We start from the raw sequence: 14,235 nt of genomic DNA on the forward strand, positions 1-14,235 counted from the left end.
TTAGGCTAAGATCTGTGAGGTACAATATCTGCCATAACAATTTAAGTTATCCTTAGTCTTAGAAAACTCCCTCTCATCTGTGCATTTCTTTGACTGTGGAATGTTGCTTACTTATCTATTATCTAGTCTTAATATTTTGTTCTGGAACTTTCTGATGGTTGTCATTTTTTTTTTTTTTTGGTCCAGTCATCTAGATCAAAATTTACTGATGGTTAAGGCAGTACCCATCTGCTTTAACTGCCTAAACCATCAGTAAATTTGTGTCCAAGCTTAACATTAAATGAAAATGGACCACTTATTTCTCTATTTCTTATGTGTCCAAAGGTATTACTGTAGCTTAGCTATTCACTGGGAGATTGAATTTATAGTTTATTTCAAAAAATTTTAAACAAAGATTGTATTTGATGTTATGTATAATAGTTAATTAATAATATGAAATACTATTGATATCAGCAATGAAATTCCTGACCTACTATATATCTGGTATGAGTTTGTGTTCTCTAAAATCAAAGAATGAATTTTAGGAACAATGGAGGGTAAGAGCAGAAACATATTGAGAGAAAGAAAGCTCCTGTATGAGAGAGACAGCATGGGTCCTGAGTGGGCTGTGAAGAGTCTATATTTTCTAGGGATTTTTATAGAGTAAAACAATGTGGTAAGGTGGATCTGAAGTGGGGAAAACTGGGAATTCCCAAGGTGGATGGACATGAAGTGGGACAGAGCTATGGTTAACCAATAAGTTTAATTGTTTAGGTAAAGTTAACCAAATTAGGGACAAATGAGGAAGTAAGTCACATAACCAATGAGAATTTTTTATGAGTCAGTTACTCTTCCTATAGGGGGCTCGGATGGTGACTCCTGAATTTTTAAGGAAATCCATACCTGATTCCTAAAGTTTATCCTTAAGGGTGTGGTTGTATTTGTTTTGCCTTCTGTTTTGAGATCTGACCACAGCCAGATGTGTGTGTCTCCTCCAAGGTCACAAAATATTTGCTCCTCTGTGCTGGCTTCTTCAAGGGCCCAGCCCTATCTGACTAGCTATAATATTTCTAACTTCCTCAGCTGCCTGTAACACTGTCGCTTTTAAAGTAAAGAAGCAATGTTTGTAGAGAGGTTGCATTTCACTTTGATAAGCATAGAATGTGGAGCATCCCAGACAGCTGGTAAACATATTCATAATAATTTAATAAGCAGCTGAGTTGGTTAGATATATTATAGGCAGTCAGACAGGGCTGGGCACTCAAATGAACTAGCACAGAAAGCCAGATACAATATATAGATTTGGAGGAGACAGACACCTCCTATTGTGGGCCAGTTCTCAATGCAAAAAAACAAAACAAATACAACCACACCCTTAAGTATAAACATCAGGGACTGATATTCTAAACAGATATGGATGACCTTGAAGAAGCCAAGAGTCACCATCCCAAACTGCTATAGGAAGAGTCACTGCTGTTAAATCATGCCCACTTGCTACATGACTCACCTCCTCCTTTGTCCCTGATTTGGTCAATTTTACCTTATTGATTGACCACAGTTCTGTCCCATCTTTTGCACACCTTGCAAGTTCCAATGTTTTCCAGAACTTGGACCTATCTCACCTCATATTGTTCAATTTTCCACTTTTTATGCTTTAATTTTGTGACTTGGACAACTATTTCTAATATGACGATATGTAATTTATCAACTAGTGATTTCTTAGTGTTAATTTTTTTGAAATTCTATACTATTTCTACCCTTTTTTCTGTTTTAATCTTTTTTTTCTTTAAATAAAAGAAAAAGTTCCTAGAAAAGACAGAGTCTTAGCAACCATTTGGGACCCCTTCTGTCTCTCTCTCAGACAGAAACTTTCTTTCTTTCAATAAATATATTCTGCTCTTAAACTCACTTGTTCCTAAAATTCATTCTTCAATTTTAGAGAATATGAACTCATACTGGACATCTAATATGTTGGTAGCTTCATTCCTCTATATCATTAACATAACAAATAATCAAAATTTCTAAAGTGAGACCACAGTAGTGATAATTTAAATGAAATTATAGTGTAAACATAATCTGTTGAATGTCTTGAGTGAAAATGGCTTCCTTCTGTCACTGTATGAGATCCTAAAGTATATTTCTTAAAAGCACAATTTTAAAATTAAGAGTTTTGTTGTCTCCTTTGTATCTATTGTCTTCTATCCCACTTTGGGGTAACAGAATAAGGTAAGGCAAACCAATTCTTTGAGAAACCTATAGAGATCAAGGGCACAGAAACAGAATATGGAATGCAGAATGACTGCAGTGTTCTCAAACAAACTTGGACAAATTAGCAAAGTCTCATTTTCACTTTTCAATTACATCTAATGTGAAATAAAGTGTGCCTTTGACAGGGAAGCTTAAATCTGATGTTGTACCATTACAAATGCCTCATTTGCATGCAGGAGAAGAAATCTAGGAATTCCATACAAGAAAGAGCCCTGCTGTTATTCCTCCTGTCCATTGTGATTCTATTCATGGGGTCTCTCTCACTCTGAAATGCGTATTTGTTTTCCACCTTTAATAAATAATCCTTATCCTTTTTTGTATATCTTATCTGATTCTTGTACAGGACACTAAGAACTTTGAAAGTTTCACTTTTAGACTTCAAAACCAGTAACAACCTCACCTCACCTTTTTCAGGCTCCTTGCCTAGGATACAAATTAAATTAACTTAAAACAAATTAACAGTAAGAAAACATTTAATTATTTATGTGCATAAGGTTTACACAAAAATATTAAGACTGAAAGTAAAGCCAAATGATTGAAGCTTATGTAACATTTTAACCTTCAGAAAGCAAGAAGGGCCTGGCACCTTTTGGAGAAGAAATACAACAGCCAAAATGAAAGGATGATGGTTGAAACATACTGATAATAAAAGTTTCTTTGTAATGCAGAAAAGAGTCAGGTGATAAAGCTATGTCTAACAGCACTCTTTCTGACGAATAATTTTACTAGCAAAAAATCTCCTTTATAGATATAAATTTCTTTTATAAAGAAAAGTTATTTCAAGTTATTTTTCTCTCTGCCGTTTAAAAAAAAATAACTACACAAAACAATGCAATTTCCAAAGAGGAATATTTAGGGTAGCATATTGTGGTCTACAGTTATCTTAATTACTTCCATACTTGGAAGAAATACCAGAAGTTAAAGGAGGAAAAATGTATGTTAGCTCAGTTTGTAGAGGTTTCCATGTGTAATTGGCTGGCTACAAGGGAGACCGTGGCATAGAAAAAATTTACTGTATGACAAGCAGGCGATGGCAGCCTTTCTTCTTTCCCTTTTTATTCCATGCAGGCTACAAACTCATGGGTTAGTGCCACCTACTGCCAGAGCAGGCCTTCTCTCTTCAGAAAATCTACAGTTTACACTGAGGACTATGCTGCACTAATCATTGGGCTAATCAAATGTCACACATCCATGATTCATCCACCTACCCAAAGCCCTCCTGATATGTGAATGAGGCTTTGGGGGTCCATTTAGATACAAGCCACACCAACAGTTGTGTTTTGAGGTAGTATATTTAGGGCCCAAGAAAACGTTTTTAGGACCAAAACTTTAAAATTAATAAGTGTATACATTATAGGCACATGCATACATTATGTGTTTAACTTTGTAAGTACCACTTTGTCATCTGAATTCAGTTGTGTAAACTGGAAAAAGATACAATGCCAGTTTGAAAGCTGTGTGATTAAGTTTCCTCAAGATAGCTGGATATGGTAAAGTGAACATAAGGGTTGGTTCAAACTGACCCATGTTTACAGACCAATTGCCACTGTCTACCTAAAATGATATCTCTTTATATATTTTTTTCCTATCTTGGATTTATCATGATCATAGTAATATCTCCGCAAATTACTTCCTTTCTGCTATTTATTTTTCAAATTATAAATAGATTCTAAAGATACTAGATTTCCAAGTTCATTGGAGGATCTACAAAGCATTTCATATTAACTATTCCCTGTACCTCTGTAATAGTTTCTATTGCTCCTACCCCAGTTTTGACACCCTTAATTCACCTGAGTCAAGGTCTTTAATGACCATTATTTTTCCCTGTATTTTGTTGTTATACGTCCATTGAAGTTATGCTGTCTATTTATACTTACATAGTGCCTATGATCACTAAGAATCCTTTTAGATCATTATTTTTTATACCCCTATTGTTATTGTCAAGACAGTCTGCGATGACATGTATTTAAATGTCTACATTATTGACTAGATTACATCCCTCAAATTCAGAAATTATGTCACACATAATTGTGTCAGGAAGGTGTTTGGTATATTGTTTTGTCCACAATACAATTTCAACATACAGTTTTTTTGAGCTAAATTTCACTGACACGATAATTATGAAGACTACTCTTTAATAAGATAGAAATCATACTACAATCAACTTCAATAAACAGTGTTTGGAGACTACTTGCACTAACACTTAGTGGGAAGAAATAGGTTTATATTAGTACATTCTTTCTATTTAGAGAGGTTTAAGTCCGATAGTCCATGTATGTTACTAAGCCTAAACTGTGTCCAGAGATTTTTTTTACCTGAACATTTTCAAAATGCTACTCAGTTGTCCAAGGTTCCCACAGAATGGGAAATATTAATGTTATGCTCAATAATGTCATGCGTTGGTCTTTATCAAGATATGAAGAAATGCTTCAATTGCCTGAGCTTTCTAAACTGGCTTGAGACTTTAAAATATTAGCTTAGTATGTTTTTCTGTGCTTACTGTCATTTATTTGGGTGATAATAACAACTTATAATATCCACATAAGTATGTTAAATCTTACTTTAATATGTAATGGTTTGTAACCCACTCAGCAGTGACTAATAATCCTTTGACTCAAAATAGAATTCAGAAGCATAAATACTGTATATGTGAACATTCTCCTTATCTTCCCCAGATCTGAACTAAAAATTTTATATGTAAACTGATATAAAATTATTGCACATATTTCCTTTCACATCTACTGGGTCAATTTTTAAAACAAAAATACACAGTTTAATTAATCTCTCAATGACTCAACACAGACATTTTTGTTACAATAAATGTATGTATTTTCTATTTATATCTAAACCATGTTATGATTTAAATAATTGAACGCCCTTTCAGCTTTCTTGTCTTCAGTTTTATTTACAAGACCTGTAGCTGGAATACACTAGCATTCCTTTCTAGAACTTTAGAACAATCAGTTGTAAGTAGTATAAAAAAATAATTCGATACCATGATCAGTATTAATACTGTCTAATATACATTAAGTTTTTTCTATAATTACTCCAGGAAGACATAAGTTACACTTTTATTTTAAAAGTTAATGCCATGTCTCAGGGAGATAGAAATCTTAAGGGGAAATAATTCACATTTATATATTTTGACATTTACATGTAGTTTCTTATTCAAACTAAGAAAGAAAACATATATTGTAGAAATGACAACCTTTTGAAAGGACAAAAGCAGGTCACAAAGGCTTGATGAGGACGTATAAAGGACACATAAAACTAACATTCAGTCTCTTAGTCATTTTCCTTGTTGAAGGAACAAAATACTCAACACCCACATTTTATGAAAGAGAAGCTTTTTGGGGGATCACAGTTTAGAAAGGTTTCAATCTTTAGTCACCTAGCTCTATGGTAGGACAACCTGCCCAATGGGAACGTCAGGACAGGGCTACTCACTCATGTCAGACAAAAACCAGGAGCATGAGATATTTCATATCCTTCCAGGCTTTTGCCTGCCTCCTCAGTCCTGAATGCATCTCCCAACAGACATCATTTAGCTATAAATTCATCAGTAGAATAATCTGCTAATGATTAGCATGACCCAATAAACTTCCAAGGCTCCATCTATGAACACACACAGCTTTGGAATGACATTAGCTATAAATTCTAACAATTCACCCAGTGCAGAAGGGCTAAGATTAGCTGTGGCCTATAAGGTGTTATCTATATTTAAATTGATATTTAATATCAATGAGTCATATTCCACACTGTAAACTAGTTAACAGTTTATTTTGTATATCTCTTCATGATTGGTTATAGCAATAACATATAACATATTTGAAAGGAAGCACCTAAAACATGAAAAAAGTTAACACTTGTTAACATGATAATAACATATTAATACTGGCTACACTTAGGACCTTGAAATGAAATTTTTCATAGTTATGCTTTAAATCATATATCCTATTTCAGAGAGTCACATTATTTATGTTAAAGTAATTAAAAATATCAAAATTTTCCATTAACTAAATATACTGAAAAAAACTTGATCACAAGAAGGTAAAATTAATCTTTTAAAAAGATTAGATCTAGAACATTCTAGTAAAATTCTTGAACTCCTAATAGAAAACACTGTATCGTTTAATTGAAATAAAGGCTTCTTACAAATAGCAATCTTACAAACTATATAATTTGTTTTGTGCCTGGAATCTTAAATACTAAAATCACTAAAGAAGTTTCAGCTTTCAAGAAAAACAAAAACAAACTCATTCACTATCCACTGAATTATTATTGATATGTCATAAGACATGTAATGCATTTTGATTGATGGAAGAATTTTGAGGAAATTGTTTAAAAATTATAAGGGTCATTCTCATAATGTGAGTATTTATTACTAAATTTTCTGAAGTTTTATGGTTTGGTAGAAAGTAAACAATAAAATGAAAGTGTTCACTTGGAAAGATATATATAAATATAAATCATTTTCCCAGCTATTTAATACATTCTAGCAATAATAAATTTTACCTTATATTTATATGTTTACATTTACATAAATACAGTTTCTGATACACACCTAGTGATGGTATTATAGGAGTTGTTTATTGATTTATTCAAGTAAAACCAAGCTGAACATATGCGGAAAAAATTTAAAATAGTATCAAATATTTAATATGTATGAAAGACAAACTTATTGAAAGAAATATTTCTCATAAGGAAAAGGTTTTCTCTATATTGTAGCATTCTCTCTGTCCTTCTCAGTGGTAGCATCAGATGTCTATTTTTAATACTGCATAAATTTTTCAGACTAAACATAACCTAGTCTTTTGAAAATTATACAAATGTCAAAGTTTTACACAGAAGTATTTAAAATTTCTCAGTATTTTAAAAAACTGTTGGAATATGGTTAGGTATACTTTCTACATATATGAGATGTTTTGTAGGTTAAACAACTAGGAAGCAAATTACTAGTTACTGGTATTGAAATAATCATCTTTACTAAATATTGTCATGTTGTTTTGTGAATTTCTTTCTTTCTTTCTTTCTTTCTTTCTTTCTTTCTTTCTTTCTTTCTTTCTTTCTTTCTTTTCTTCTTTCTTGCATACTGGAAATCAAACTCAGGATCTCACACTTGCCAAGCGGGTGTTGTGCTGCTGAACTGTATCGCTGGCCCATCTTCAGTGCTTTATATTAGTTTTTTTAAAGTCTTGATATTACCAGTTTTAGGAAATCTCTGATACAGAATTTATAATGTACTATTTTAATTTGACAGCAACAACTTTGTTAGTGAAGTTAACCAGAATTTGGTATGAGACTATAGAAAAGTATATTTTCTTTTTATAAAATTGTGATTTTTTTTCCTCAGCACTTTCTAAATATTATTGGATTGTCTTCCAGCTTTTCTCAATACTGTTCTAAAGTTTATTTTGTCTTAATACTGTTTGTAGTGGATTTTCTTTTGATTATATTTAATAGTGTCTCTGATGTTTTCATGGTTATTATTCTTAGACATTATTATATTTAGAAAGAGGCTTTCTCTTGTGGAACTGTGCCAAATCAGAAAAACTTTAACTTAATTAAGATACTGATAGCTGAGATTTCCAGTATCATATTGGAAGAACACATTTAACTCCAAATGGAAAGAAAAATTTACATTTAGAAATTCTTAGAAGATACATCTAACTACCCCAGACAAAAGTTCACAAACTAAGTTTCTTCTTTCCTTTTTTTGAGATGTATGTATTTAAAGCCATTGTTGTAATGATGGCAAATGTATTTGTGGTTGGTGGTTTTATGTTAACATTCTGTTTTCTCTGTGTTTTTGTTGTTTACCCTTTCACTTTTTTCACTTTTGTGGCTCCTAAAACTCATATATTACAGAATTTTGAAAATTTGCTCAGCACCACTTAGTTAAGATCACAATTTTATCTCTATCTTGCATTTTTGTTTCTGGTAATTGTTCCATTCTTTAACAACAGCTATGCTGTTAGAAGGGTAGTGTGCAATATGTTACTAGGAATCTCTGGTTTTATTAACCTATGCAATGATCATTCTGCACAGTTTACACATTCATGGTTCCTATAGGTGTTCAGCAAGCATGGAAAATGAGTAGCAGGGGTCATCTCAGTTTATTTCTTTTTGTCAAGATTCATTCTCTTCGCAATTTTTATTTTTCTGTCTTAGGTCTTAGGTTATTTTATATAAATTTTAAAAGATTATGTCAATATTAAGAGCCCTTCCTGGTCCTTGTTGTGGTCTGGAAAATTACATTTGTAAATCCATGGAAAAGATACTAGAATTATAGTGAGTTAATTCCTATCTACCATTTCCAGTGCAACCCAGGTAGAGAATAAAGACACTAAGGCATATTTGTAATTTGGGGGAATCCAACTAAGGTGATGACTAACTGGAACAAAAGCCTTGACCCAGGGCTAAACCAAGGTTTTAATTCATGAAGAGGCAGCTCAGGGATAAGTGACTAGTTGTGGGGGATGTACATGATTTCCATGAATTGGTATAGATAAGAGGCTTGAGATCACCCCTGCAATATGCAAAGAAAAGGATACGCAGAAAAGTAATCTGCATAATACAATTTGAGGTAGTATATAATATTTTGGCGCTATTATCTTGTATGCCCTGGGAAGCCATAGCCTTTTGTCCCAGCCTTCATCCAGCCAATGCGGGGAGCATGGCTCTCTTTCCTGTCACCTTACTCATGCTTTTTGGGAGCCAAGCAGTAGAGGAACACTGCCTGTTGCCTTGCCTCAAAGACTACACATCAGTACCTTTGGTAGACCCATTTGCATTGTATAAAGCCAGCTGAGGGAATAAGGAAAAGTTCTAATCAGCTCTGTACATATGAATACATGGAAATAGGGTCAGGTTTAGCCAAAATGGAGATAATTGCTCTTCTTTCAAGGAGAGTCATCCAGGTAGTCCTTGTCACGCTTGACACATGTCAACACTTGTCAACACAAATCCTGCTAGAATTGTAATAGGAATTGCATGAGTCCTATAAATTAGGACAGAATTGACATATTTCTTATGCTGTGTTTTCCTTTAGGAGGATACTTTATATATACTTTTTCTTTTTTATTGTTTGAGTTCTTCGATCAAAATTCTGTAAAAAGTAGTGTACAGGTCATACATATGTGTTTTTAAGCATATACTACATAGTGTTTTAATCTCTATTTCCTTTGGAATTACTGTAATTTGCATTGTACTTTAAATTTTTGTTTCTGAATGTTCACTGTGTGTGTGCAATATTATTCATAAGAATGTTTCTTGAATCAGGATTTCTACAGATTTTATTCACAAATTATCATGACATCTACATAAGGAAAAATTTTATTAGTATTATGTATGTCTTTTCTCTGTCTTACTGTAGGGGCTAGAATGTCCATTACAATATTGAATAAGAGTTATGCAAATGAATGTAGGGGAAGCAATCTGTATTTAAGTGTTCACAAAATGATGTCACCTTTCATTACCTATTATCAAGTTCAAACAATTGCCTTTTATTTTGACCATACTAAATAACTTGTTTGTAACTACAGATATCAATTTTTTCTCAGTTTACACTTTAATGTGGTTATTCTTGCTTAATTACTATGTGATGGTATGTTAAAATATTGTTTTTTCTAGTAGTTTGTTGGGTTTTGTGCACGTCTAATGATTTTATTCGTAAATTTATAAAAATTCATCTATAGTTTTATATTTTTACATTATCTGTATCTAAGTAGGGATTAGGGACATTCTTTTCTCATGAAGGTAGTCAAGAAGTGCTCACTTTTCCTTTTTACTGGAAGATTTTGCAAAGCTAAATTTAATTCTTAAAATGTTCATAGAGTTCTCTAGTGAAATCATCTGTTTTTGGAAATTTATTTTTCAGTGGTGTTTTAATGATAAATGCAGTTACTTTAATTTTTATAAGATAGTTCTGATTATGTATTTCCTCTTGCTTTAGTTTTAGTCCTGTGCTTTTTTTTTGAGATGTTGTCTTATTTTTCCTAAATTGTTGACTGTAGAAGCAGAAGGTGTTTTACTCATTTACTTCAAATGATTACAGAATCTGTAGTGGTGCCCTCTATTTCATTCTATTGCTAATTGCATCTTCTTTACCTTTGCCAATACTACAAGAAGTTTATTATTTTACTAAATAGAACTTTTGTTTTAGTTTTTCCCTGCTTTTATCATTTACTATTATTCTTCTCATTTCCTTCATTTTGCCTTTCTTTACTGGTTCTTATCTCAGTTTAGAAAATCAGATGACAATTTTAGGACTTTCCTCTTTTCTAAAGTTATTTATGTCTAGTTTCATTCAATTCTGTTAAGATTATTTTATGATTTCAATTATTTTTGGGTATAGTTTCATTTTATTTTCAAGATTTTGGACTGTCTTGTTGAATGTTTCAAGAACATTTGAAAACTATTGTGAAAATATTAAAGACTATGTCAGCAAGGTGCAAAAAAAGTATATTTAGCCTACTCCCCCAACTTTTTTAAAGGCAGGATTTTTTGTGAAGTTCAGGGTTGCATGGAACTCACTGTGTAGCCTAGGGTGGCCTAACACTTGCAGTAATATTACTGCCTCAGACTGCCAAATACTGAGATTACAGACTCATTCCAGTCACCAACATTAACTTCTTGTAGAAGAAATAAAATGATTGTTCCATTGTTTGGAGAGTGAGAGTCCACTAGGAAATTCCTAGTGTCCTATTTTAGCAGAAAAACCTAAAATATATGCGCTGAACTGAATAGCAAAATATTTCCTATTACGAAGGTCAGTGTTTTTCATGGGATGGCATGAATCAATGTCAAGAGAAATGCTCTCAGCCTAGCATTTATGTCTTACCTGAAGTGATTGTGTAGGAAACAGTTTGTATACTACCTACCGGGTTTCCTTGATCTGGCAAAAAGATCATTCTTTGCTCCTTACAAACAGTATCGAGTGGATGGCATACTGGAATAATCAGGATACCTGGTCAAGTGGTGGGGTGTGGGTGTGTTTGGAGAAGAGAGGATGCACAGCAACTAGAATACAGAACTCAAGGACAATGCCACCTGAAGATTACACTAAACTCACTGCCCTAATCCTGCTGGTTGATCACCCGGGACCTTTACAACTACTTACACAAGTCCCCACCATTCCACGTATTGTCAATACCCTGAACATAGCAGACACTGTGTAAACAGTACACAAGACTCAATGTCATGCACACATACACACAACCAGTACTGTACTGCTATTTGGGAGAAGCCAAACTTGAACACTTGAAAGTGCTGTGCTAGAGACAATTAATTGAACATCTCTGACACAGCCTAGCCTCTGATAGAAAACATGAAATCCTAATATTTCCCTCTGAAGAAGAAACAGAAGGAATGAAGCAAGAGCATATATTTAAAAAAAAAATAGCCTGAAATATGTCCACTCTCCATTCTTCCAGTCTTCCTCTTTGATTGAAACTGGAAGACAAGGGGCTGGGGGTTTAGCTCAGCGGCATAAGCACCTGCCTTGCAAGCAGGCGGTCGTGAGTTCGATCCCCGGTACCGATAAAAATGAAAAAGACAAAAAAAAAAAAAAAAACAAACAAACAAAAAAAAAAAACAAAAAAAAATACAAAAAAAACCGAAACTGGAAGACAAGGAGGCATCTCATACTGTGCATAAACACACCAGACACACAAAGCACACACCCAAAACCTTCATGAAACGTGACACCACAAAAATAACAAAACCATTTAGCATGATTGAGTAGTTTCTATTACTATTATTTTGAGCCTAATGTTGGTTGCATCATGTAAGTAAAATAAAAAATTTATTCTGTTTTGCTTTGACTTTGTCCATTCAGCATTGTTCCTTGTCCTTCAGGTGGATCTGATTTTTTGACCTGTATAATATTTTGTTTTTCTGAAGATCTTGTTTTAACATTTCTTGCAAGGAAGGCTGATTGCAAGGCAGGCAATACATTTTCTCAATTTTTATCTGAGAAAGTTTTACTTTTCTTTCACTTTTGAAAGATAGTGTTGCAGGGTATCCAGTTCTAAGTTGGTAGATTCTTGTTTGTTTTTGTTTAAATCTAAATGGGTTTCTTATCCTCTGTTTTCATGATTTCTAAAAATTCTCATATACTTCTTATTTTTCTTCATCTGTATGTAAATGTTGAATACCACTACAAAGCAGCTCTGAGCAGGATTTAAACTTTACTGATTGGCTTTCTATGTTTATTTGTGAGTCTGTCCTACACCTCAGCCCCTTGCCTGGCAACGGGCGCTGATTCATAGTAAGTGAACCTCTATGAATCACTGGTCCTGGCTGAGGCCTGCAGTGGCCTGTGAGGCCAGAGATACCTCAAAGGGCAAGATAAGGCCACAGCTGAAGACACCTTGGCTCCAACACTAATTAAGTAAATAGAAACTGCAGCTGAAGGAATTTCACTCCTGCAGTCGCACTCCTACCATAAATGTCATCTTGGAGATAGAACAGTTCTCCCAAATTGGCATAATTTACTACTTGGAGAAGTCTTTGAAATGACTTCCAAGGTCCTGCTCATTTCCTGTGCTTTCCTCAGTTTCCCTGCCTTTTATCCTTGGTCCTAATAAAAGTGGGCAATCCAGAGAAGTCTTTGTCTTAACCCTCAGAGTCTCAAGCTCAACTAAAGAGCTTTGACCCTCCTGGAGCCCTAAAATCATATAACTTGTCTCAATTAATTTAAAGCTCCACCATAAACTCATTTGGGAGACTGAGGATCTAGGTCAGGATCCAATATGTAAAGTTTTATTTTCCTCAATGTTTTTCAAGATTTTTTTCTTTATCTTTGATATTTTGAATTTGAATAGGTATGGTTTTTGTATTTTGGGGGAGGGTGTTTTATTTTTGTTATTTAACTTCCTTAGTATTTCTTGGAATTTCTGGTTTTCTTCTCTGAATTCAAACATTATTTGGGGGGAAGTCAAATATAATTGACCAAACAATTCTGTAGCTGTCATTCTTTCTTCTCCTGTTATACCCACCACCCACCATGCATATCTAAATATTTTGTGTTTGTCACACAGTTGTTAAATGTTCTGGGTTTTTTTTTTTTTTTTTCTTTTCTTTTTTTTTTTTTTTTTCTGGTTTTTTGCTTTTGTTTTAATGTTTTGAATTAACTATTGTCATATTTTCAAGTTAACAATCTTCTTTCTTTTTTATTTTATTTAAGGAGAAAAAGAAAAAAAAAGCAGGAAAAGGATACAAGTTACACAGAATTTCAGAAAAAAATAAACAGTAGGAAATCACTAGTTAATAGATTACATATTGTCATCTTAGAAATATTTGTTCAAGTTACAAAATTAAAGCATATAAAGTGGACATTCAAACAATGAGACTGCAAACAGTTCTGTTCAATGATCCAACAAAACTCAGTAATATCGTTATCTATCTTATACACTTAAATATACATGCAGTTATGTCCTTTAGAGCACTTTCTTCTCCTCTTTTTTGTACAATGACAGTTACACATTTTGGGTTTTATTACTCCCACAATTATTACTTTTTTTGAAGAGAGTAAAACCAAATGTGACATAACAGAACAGAGTCAGTCAAATCAAAAGGGTGGACATAATAGATAATGTAAAAACATAATACAAGGTGATCAACAATGGTTACCATAATGCTTCTTGCTATCTTAAAAAGAATTGCCTATATCATCAGTTATAATAAAATTGAACAAAATGGTAAAGAACAAAACCAATAAAACCAAAACTTTGGAGACATCGCAGGTCTTCAAAAGAAGATAATAGTTAACCAGAATGGGCGTCATAATGAATCTTATTATCTTCACAGCTGTTGCCTGTACTTTCGAACTTGGTACTATCAAGCAAAACAGAATAGAGGAAAATTAGTCAAAACAAGATGGTGAGAGCAATACAGGGTTTCAAATCAAGTTGATAGGAAATCAAAGTGGGTTACTATAATATATCCTGCTATTTTTAAATTTATTTTTCCCTTAATTAAAAGGAT

Source organism: Cavia porcellus, unplaced genomic scaffold (assembly GCF_034190915.1).
Source record: "Cavia porcellus strain 051 isolate PalLab524CR breed Dunkin Hartley unplaced genomic scaffold, mCavPor4.1 scaffold_9, whole genome shotgun sequence".
Lineage (NCBI taxonomy): Eukaryota > Metazoa > Chordata > Mammalia > Rodentia > Caviidae > Cavia > Cavia porcellus.